At 39.0% G+C, this 10,020-nt stretch overlaps 1 protein-coding gene across 1 annotated transcript in view; it reads right to left on the reverse strand.

Annotated features, from left to right (window-relative positions):
* The window catches only part of SLX4IP (SLX4 interacting protein), a 181,602-nt gene extending 171,942 nt beyond the window's left edge, over window positions 1-9,660 (reverse strand). The window contains 1 exon segment of the mRNA XM_067012696.1: window positions 9,504-9,660. The gene's annotated coding sequence lies outside the window, so the exon portion shown is untranslated.
* Window positions 9,661-10,020: the final 360 nt, after the last annotated feature.

The following is a 10,020-nucleotide window of genomic DNA, read 5'->3' on the forward strand; positions in this document are numbered from 1 at the left end:
AAAGAGGGAGGGAGGGGCTCCACAGCTAAGGTAAATGGTTGGAATTCATTTAATTCGCCATTATGCTATGTGACATGCCACACTTCTTCGTAAACAAACAATAAAGCCTACCAAGATAAAGCCCATCACACATCTGGACAGCAGCTGCACAGACCTTGAGCCTGCATACTTGCTAAAGTCATATTAGATAAAGAAGGCACACTCCCTTGGCTTCATTACAGCTTTGGGCACAGGTGCTGGAAATGAACTACATGATGAACTGAAATCTGAAATGAACCAAACCAATCTGCTAATTTCCAAATATGGTAAAAGCACGCTTACCCATCCTGGAAGGAGCAAGTTATCAAAGGTGACCGGCCCTCAGAGCACTGCTTAACAATAGAAGGTGCTCAAGAAAGTCTGTTAAAGAAATATTCCAGATAACAGGAACTGAGACTATTTTATTTTGGCTGTTCTTAGGGAAATTTTCCAAAAGATATACTGAATCTTTCCCAACTTTCATAAAAAATACCACATAGTGAATATTCCTTTGATATTCCAGATGAAAATTATCACCTGTCGTCACAATGGGCAATATATATGTTAATGCCCTACTGAGCTGTGCCCACACAGAGCTGCTCACGGTGGAGCCAGGAAGGCCTCTGCCTGTTTGCCACGGCTTTCTGTGAGCTGTCAGAGGGCCTGCCTCCCAAGGCTCCCTTTTCCCTCTGGGTTCTTCAACTTAATCCAGTGACCTCAGAAACCTCGGGAACCAGTTTGTCAGGGTGGTGGGATATTTTCCAAGTCTCTCCATGGACCTGCATGGACTTTGGTGTGAAGGCTTCGAGCCCTCTGTCTTAGGTAATAAAACGGCTGTTAACCTTTACTTCAGGATTAGGTTTTCTACAGTGGACCATGCCTTCTGGACTTGAGCCTCAGCATTTCATTCTTTCTGCCTCAGTAGAACAATGCTGTTGGACAGGCTGACCTCTACAGTCTCTTCCATTTCTAAACCTCGGTGATCCAAAATCCAACAGCTGTTCCAGGAACAAATAATGCCAATGTACAAATGATTCCAGAGAAGAGCATGAGAGGGAGCCCCTCCCACCACACAACTCATTTTATGAAGCCCTGAGAGCGAAACCAGACAAGGGCAGATTAAGAAAGGGGAATCACAGCCCATTCTGTATCTGAACAGAGAAGCGAGAATCCTAAACAAACAGAAGCAATCTGAAGCAAGCAATATATAAAAAATACTCCAGAACCAAGTGAGGTTTCTCTGAAGAGTGCAAGGTTGGTTTAATACTAGAAAAATTACCATACTTAAAAACTGAAGTATAATAAAAGCATATGACCATTTTAATGAAAATAGAAAAAAATAAAGAAAAACATTAGAAATCTAAGAAATTTCTTAACTTGAAAAAAGCATCTACAAAAAAATGTAGCAAACGTGCTTACTGATGAATCTTAAAAGCAATTTCTTTGAAACAAGCAGAAAATGTACATTTCTTTAAATATCATTTAAACTAGCATTCCACAAATATAAAATACCTAGGAATGAACTTAGTAAGGCATGTGCCAGACTCTGCCACATTGATCTTCAAACTTAATGCAGTCCTAACCACAATCTTGAACAGGGAATCTGAGGAAGTGCAAAAAGAACTAAGATACATGAGGGAGAGAAAAAAAAAAAAGACATGAAAACAAAGGAGAAAGTTTGTATTACCAGTTCTAGCAAAACTACCACCATGCTATAGTAAATCAAATAATGTGCTGGCAAAGGGGTAAACAAACATGCCGAAGAAACAGACTTCACAGACCAGAAACAAACCCACAGGTTCGTGCAAATGAATGATGGGAGAAGCACCGCAGATCAGCAGGAAATAAAGACTATTCATTCAATAAATTGTGGTCCAACAACTGTTAATCCATTTGGAAAAAAAATAAAACTAGACCGATACTTCACACGTCACATAAAAATCAATTACAGATGAGCTAAAAACTCAAATGTATAAAGCAACCATACTCCAGTAAAAATTAATTTAAAAAATGAATAAAATTTGTACTTGAAATAAAATTAGAATCTTTTACAAAATGTTTTCATGAACTCAAAGAAAGGAAGGAATTCTTAAACTAGACACAAAAATTACAATACATAAAGAAAAAGAATTGTAGATTTGACCATATTAATATTAAAACTTCTCTACAGACTGGAATAAAACATTTGTGATCCACACATCCAGTAAATGTCTTATAAACTAGAACATATAAAGAACTCTCAAAACTCAATAGTAAAGTATAAAACAATCCAGTCGAAAAGTGGGCAAAAAACATGAACAGGTATCTCACCAAAGAGGAGAAACAGATAGTAAATAAGCATGTGAAAAGATATTCAAATCATTTCATACTGTATGCAAATGTCAAACAATTATGAAACTAACCTGCAACTAACATAACATTGTACACCAACTATATTTCAATTAAAATAAGATATTCAATATCATTGGCCAACAGGGAAATACAAAATAAACCTCAATGACACATCACTACATACTTACCAGAATGGCTAAAAAAAATAGGGATAACACCAAATGTTGGTGAGGATGCAGAGGACATGCTCTGCAACAAGAGAAGCCACCACAATGAGAAGCCCACGCACCGCAACAAGAGTAGCCCCTGCTCACCGCAACTAGAGAAAGCCCGCATGCAGCAACAAAGACCCAACACAGCCATAAATAAATAAATAAATAAATAAATAAATAAATTTATTTATTTTAAAAAAAACACATCGTAAAGATATGGGGGTGGGGTATGCGGTAGAGTCACAAACTAGAAGATATCTGCAAGATGTATAACAAGCAAAGGATGAGTAGTCAAAATAAAACAATCCAATAGAAAAATGGGCAAAGGAGGTGCCTAGAGCTAGGCTCCCCTGTCTCCCAGCCAAGTCTCCACAGGTCTGGCAAGGTGGTGGGGGTGGAGGTGGGAGTCTCCTGATCCCTTGTATTATCTCTGCCTTGACAACCACCCTGGGGAGGTGAGGGCCATGTCCTTCACTATCCTTTTATAAAACCTGAGAAAGCTGAAGTCTAAATACAGAAAGACCATTTGCCAGGGAATCTGGGGACAGCACACACTGCTCTCTTCTCTCAGTGCCTGTCGTCTGGGACAGCACAGATGACAGTCACAGATGGTCCCGTCTGCCTCTCACAGGAAGAAAAAATCATGACTTGCTGATGCCAGGAAGTCCCAGATCCCAAACAGCTGGTTATCCTGAAGGTCCCCCACAACCAGAGCCTCTTCAAGTACCTCCTGTCCCCATCCTTGCAGCTCTCCATCCCCCGAACCATCACTAGAGGTATCTGAGCAGGTGTCCCCTCTTCAAATCTCTTCACCAAGGTCTCCCACAGCACACCTGTCCACACCTCCACCTCTCAGCTCAGGCACCTTCACAGCTTCAAGGCCTCCACACGGCCAATGCCAGCACGTGCCCTTGAACATGCAGTGTTCTTACACCCCCTCTCCTCTCACACCTAAGTCTGGTCCTCAGCCTCTCTCCTCAGTCTGACCATAAGCTTCCTGAGGACAGGATCCATTCTCATGCTCTCTGATACCTGGAGCACGGCACAGGCATCCATCAAGTCTGCTAACTTGAGTCTGTTGATGTTACTTAAATCAGTGGCTATGAGCTGTGTTATTATTTTTTTAGATTTATACCTATTAATCTAATGCATCTTTACTGTCTCCAAATCCCAAATTCCACATTAAGCCCTCTAAAAAGGAGGTCAAAGCACTCTGGTCCTATTTCAATACATAAATAACACTTAACTTACACATACCATGCAGCCAAAGTCGAGAGATCTTATATGCATATAAACAGAAGATGGAAGCGTTTTACACTGAATATAATGGGCAACAGACACATGGTTGAAAGCCATAAATGTGAAGTTTTCAGTGCTTTTTGTTTTTGTCTTTAAAATACTGACATCCTAACATTCATTTGAATGGAAAAGATATTATTGGCCTCTGTATTAATTAAGTTTTACCCTGGAAACATCTTCAGGTTTTTCTGGACTTGTTTTCTGATCATTAAAAGATAGAGTGCACACACACATTTAGAAAGCAAACACGCACCTTAAAAAATTACTTTCCTAGGCTCTTAGAGTTACTTTGAGGAGAGAACAGCAAGCTCAGTGCCTGGGGTTTAAACATAAATGTTAAAAAGCTTTCCTATCAGAGCTGCCCATCTGAGTATACATTCAGTGGAATTTTTACTTTATACCCTGTTTTTAAGACGTTCAGGACAATCTCCAAAAAGATCAAGTTTCCAAATATCTAAAAGCATATAATGTACATAAGCATACTGAGAAGTTTAAGTACATAAATCTTACAAATAACATCTCATCCTATATCCTGCATTCTTGAGCCCACTTTCTCTGACCTGAAAACAGGCATTCTTTCACAAAGAGGAGACGTTGATAGCATCTGACCCCACCAAAAATAAGTGTGCATGTGTGTCTTTACTGGAGAGGGAAAGATCCTAAAATCCTTAAGAAAATTAATTTTGGGAGGGAATGGAAGTAGATTAAACAATATCACATGATTGTCCTGTCATTTAAATACAAAGCAGAGATAAACTCTAATAAAGAAAGTCAGTGACCTTCTAGATTATTCTGTGGGAAAATCCAAGGCACTCTGAAATTCACATTTGTCTTCCTTCTAGCATCGCTGGTCTGTGTCACAAGCCAAAACAACTACTCCAGATTAAAAAGATCAGAAATTAACTTTGGGCTTCTAATCTTCAGATTTCAATTTTTATCAAGAAAATTATTATACTTTCTTCTATTGTCTTAAAAAACTTTCATTACCTATGGCAGCAGAAACAACAAAGGCCCTAGAACTTCTGAAGGAAAAACTGTAATTCAAGAATGAGAAATCATTTCATAACCTGCTGCCCCTACTCCCCCGATCTAATTTGATCACACACATGCAAAAGGACAGTATCAAGGAAGGAATCACAAACTTTAACAAAACACCAAGGAAAAATGACAAATGAGCAAAGATCAAAGATCATGCTGGCAACAACTTAGATAAAATTTGAAAAGGTAACTGCAGTGTAAAAAAAAAAAAAAAAAAAAAGAATCCACTTTTCCTATTATTCATATGGTAACTTTGAATGCCAAAATGGGCTCAAAAACAAACAGGGAAATGCCAACAATAAAAGGAGGGCAATACAAGTGACCAAAAAAATTAGGTGTTTTTTTTTCTTTAAATGTAGGTGAAATATTGAAATCTCCCACCAAGATTAAGTCCACAGAACATTCCTACCTTTTAGTCACTCTATATCCTTAACCTGGTCAGTTGACCCAAGATCTGGGCCTCCCATTCCTGCTGGGACCACAGAAAATCCCCACCCGGCCCTGTGTGGGATGCTTCGCTAATAAACAACATCTAATTTTTATTTAATACTTTGTCAGAAACAGACATAGGCACTGATCCATGAGGCAGTCATGGTCTCAGGTTCTAGTAAAACAGACATGCATTCAAAGCCTACCTTTTCATGTGACTTCAGACAGCATACTCAGCACCTCTAAATGTCAGGTTTCCTTATGTATGAAATGGAATAATCACTAATCATCAGAGAAATGAAAATCAAAACCACAGTGAGATGTCATCTCACACTTGTCAGAACGGCTATCATCAAAAAGACAACAAGTAAGTGTTGGTGAGGATGTGGAGAAAAGGGAGCCCTCGTGTACTGTAGATGGGAATGTAAACTGGTGCAGCCATTGTGGAAAACGGTATGGAGGTTCCTCAAAAAATTAAAAGCACAACTATCATATGATCCAGCAATTCCACTTCTGGGTATTTATCTGAAGAAAAGGAAAACACTAACTTGAAAAGGTATCTGCACCTCCACATTCACTGCAGCATTAATTACAATAACCAAGACAGTGAAACATCCTAAGTGTCCATGATAGATGAATAGGTAAAGAAAATGTGGTGTGTACACACACACACACACACACACACTGGAATATTATTCAGTAATGAAAAAAGAAGGAAACCCTGCCATTTGTGACAACATGAATGGGCATAAAGACAGAGAAAGATAAATACCATATGATCTCACTTATACGTGAAATCTAAAACAAAACAAAACAAAACACCAAACTCAAATGCAAAGAACATACTGGTGGTTGTTAGGGGGTAGGGGGTGGTGAAATGGGTGAAGGGAGTCAAAAGGTATAAACTTCCAGTTACGAAATAAATAAGTCCTGGGAATGTAATGTACTGTATGGTGACCACTAATAATAATATACAGTATTGTATACAGATGATCCTTGAACAACATGGGTTTGAACTGTGAGAGTCCACTTCACTTGGATTTTTTTCCCAATAAATACATACTACAGTATTACAGATCCACAGTTGGTTGAATCCAAGGATGTGGAACCTCAGATATGGGAAGGGGAGGGTGCACTGTAAAGTTATATGCAGATTTTCAACGGCACAAAGGGTCGGCACCCCTAATGCCCAAGTTGTCCAACTATATATACATATAAGTTGTACATGTGAAACTAATATGTTATACATAAATTATATCTCAATAAAAAAGAGATGCAATACACTAAAAACTCAATGCATGTGTTCTGCATCTTTAAGAAGCTATTACATGCTTCATTCAGAAAACATGAATTCATAAACTACAATGGCCAAGACAAAGTCCTAAACAAACACATTTTAACACTGGCAGCACCTCTTGCTTTCTCTGTATGTGGAAGGCTTGGCCACCAATGATTAGACTTTGTTTTTCCAATGTGAAAATGAGCACCATGAAAATAAAAACCACCCAAATGCCCTTCAATTGGCGAATGTGCCAACAAATTAGTCTATCCATGCAATGGAATACTACTCAGCAATTACAAAGGAATGAACCACTGACACGTGCAACAACAAAGATGGCTCTCAATTATGAGGAGTGAAAGAATCCAGACACTACCCCACCCCCCAAGATAGCACATACTCTAAGATTCCATTTAGATAAAGTCCTGAGAAATGCAAACTTATCTAGAGTGACAGAAAACAGATAGGTGGTTGCCTGGAAGAAAGAGGCCAGAGGAATTACAAAAGGGCAAGAGGAAACTTTTGGGCGTGATGGGTATGTTCATTATCTTGACTGGCGTGTTGGTTTCATGGCTGTACACATGTAAAACACACCAAATAATACACTTTAAACATGTGCAATTTACTGTATGACAACCATACCTCAATAAAGCTGTTTGAAAAAGGGGAAAAGATCATTTAAAAAAAAAACAAACACATCTTCCTGGCTTGGTATATTGTCTTTAAACTACCCTCTTTTCCAAGCAGGTATATGTCCTGAAAAGTCATGAAACTACAATATTTTTCCCCTTAAGTGATCTGCATGCATGAAAAAAACCTTAATAATCCAAAGACTTAAATATAACAATAGCTAATTAATATTTACATAATGCAATATTTACATAATGTGCCAGGCACTATTTTAAGCACTTTTCTTACATTAACTTATCTGACCCTCATACCAACACTATTTTAGAGATGAGGAAACTGAGGCACAGAAGGGTTAAGTAATCAACTCAAGGTCACAGAGCTGGTAGCTGGAGGAGCTAGGATTTGAACCCAGAGAGTCTGGCTCTAGAGTTCGTTTCTGTACCCACTGTGCTTACTGGCATATACAATATAAGAAACAGTATAGGAAAATCAGAAGCAATGAATATTGCACTTGCAAAATACTTTTCTTCCTCACATTCACAGGATATAAATATCCACTACATTTTGTAGCATACACAAGCCTAAATAAAACACAACAGGACCTTCATTTTTCTTTTCCCAATTAATAGATGGAGGAAGGAGAGATAGAAAAGCTGGACAACTTGCTTAGGACACAGAATAAATGGCAAGTTGATCGGTTGGTCAAACCAACTAGGAAGTTGGTTTACCACATTCCCAGTCCAACTCTCTTCACTGTCTTCAAATTCCTGATTATTTTAAGTAAATCTGTAAGGAAGAAAAACCGAACATACAGCAACGTGGAAAATCTAAAAGTCATTTGCTATTTCTCAAATACCTTACTATTTCCTGAATTCCATCCACAGGATCACAGCCTCTGACTGATACTGGCCTGGAGTCTTTTTTTAAAGCGCCCCACATGATTTTCATGAGCAGCCAAAGTTGAGAAACCCCAAGACATATTAGATTTAGAGTTCTCATTTTAAAAAGACAGATGAAAGCAAGGTGCCAAAACAGCTTTGGTAAACTATGGCCCAAAGTTTTCCAAGCTAATATTGAACTACTGAATACCTGTAGGATTTTGAGTTCAACTTTAAATAAATTAAAAATATGCACAAAGTACAAGAGATATTATCACAGCAAAAGTTACATAACAATACACGGGACCGACATTCTCAACTTATTAGAATGCTAAATTGGCATCCTGACATAAAGCTAATGGATAAAAGCACAGAAAAAACGTGCCATATGTCCACTGCATTTAAAGCATGGAATAAACTGACCATATATTGTTTCAGAAGCACAAGTTGAAAAGAGACAGTCTTTGCCTTTAGTCCATGCAGGAATCAGTGGGCTCTGAACCTAAGGTGCACTTCATAGGGAAGATTCTGACTCATTGGGCCTGGGGATGGAGTCAGATTGTGTTTCTAACAAGCTGCCAGGTGATGTGGATGCGGCTGATAGATAGACCACACTTGGAGCAACAAGGCCTTAACTAACTTGAATATTGGCTGTAAAATTAGCCAGTTGGCCTACAAAGGTAGTTATGTCTAGGATCCAAGAAATAACTGTCAATATGATTTATTCCTAGTCCGAAATAAAAGGAAATAAAAGGAGGAGGGGAATAAAGGAAGGAGCAAGCGAATACCTGTTACTTGTTTGTATAGTGTAGCAGGACTAAGAAACATAGAATTCTGTTACTTGCCCCGACCCAGTAGCTGTCAAGGTGACATAAAGAACGTAAGCCCCATGAGATAAAGGGGTTTTATTTTAATTTACGCAGAATCGTCACGGCCTAGTATACACTAGGTACTCAACAAATGTACTGAATAAATGAATGAATAAGTATATACAAACACAATCTATATTTATGTCACAACCCAAAAAATGTCTGGGAAGGGGAATCTATCAGTACACATAGGTGTTTGATACAAATACCCGGCCCACTCACTGTACTCCATTTTGTCCCCCACGCCAAAAAAAAAAAAAAAAACCAAAGAATTTTCCAAACCAACACTTCCACTGTCAAGCTCAGGCTTCCCGCACCCATATGTTTTGTTTTGTTTTTAAACTTATTTATTTACTTACCCTTATGTTTAAAACAATGGAGAGAGGTGGAAGCACAAGGAGAAGGATTCAGAAAAGGTTCACTAAACAAAGGAAAAAAACCAGAGGGGGAAAGGAGATGGGCAAACAGTTTAGTTCAAGGGAAGGAATATCTTAGGTTGTCAGCATTTCCAAGTTCTTACCTATGTTTGGGTTCGGGCTTTTATTTGTTTTGTTACTGTCCAGAGTAACTGGTGAAGTAGTACCTGGCTGTACGGCAGGCTCTCAAGCCAACCTTTAGAACCTTGGGAATTCGCACTTCCGGCTTACTTCCCGCTTCCCCGGGCTCCCGGCGCGTAGAGGAACTCTGCCACCGCCCAAACACAAGATGACCTGAGCTGCTTCACTATGGATTTGAAGCCACAAACAGGATTCAAGATGGCGGCGAAATACTAAGCGAGCGGCCCGGGGAACGCGGAATCTGCCCAAAAGAAAAATGGCCTCCGAGCAGGATCTCGCGGCTTTCAACGAGAGCCCAAAACAAAAATGGCGGCAAAGGACGATTACGTAAAGGCCGAGAACGAAGTGAACATGATTGGTCCGTGAAGAATCCGTTACTCACTGTGCTAGACAGCGGGGGTAATCGAGAGAAAAATAAAACAAAGTGTTCCTGTAGTACAGAGTGCTTTTTTTTTTATTTTCTAACATCTTTATTGGAGT

Source organism: Kogia breviceps, chromosome 14 (genome assembly GCF_026419965.1).
Source record: "Kogia breviceps isolate mKogBre1 chromosome 14, mKogBre1 haplotype 1, whole genome shotgun sequence".
Classification (NCBI taxonomy): domain Eukaryota; kingdom Metazoa; phylum Chordata; class Mammalia; order Artiodactyla; family Physeteridae; genus Kogia; species Kogia breviceps.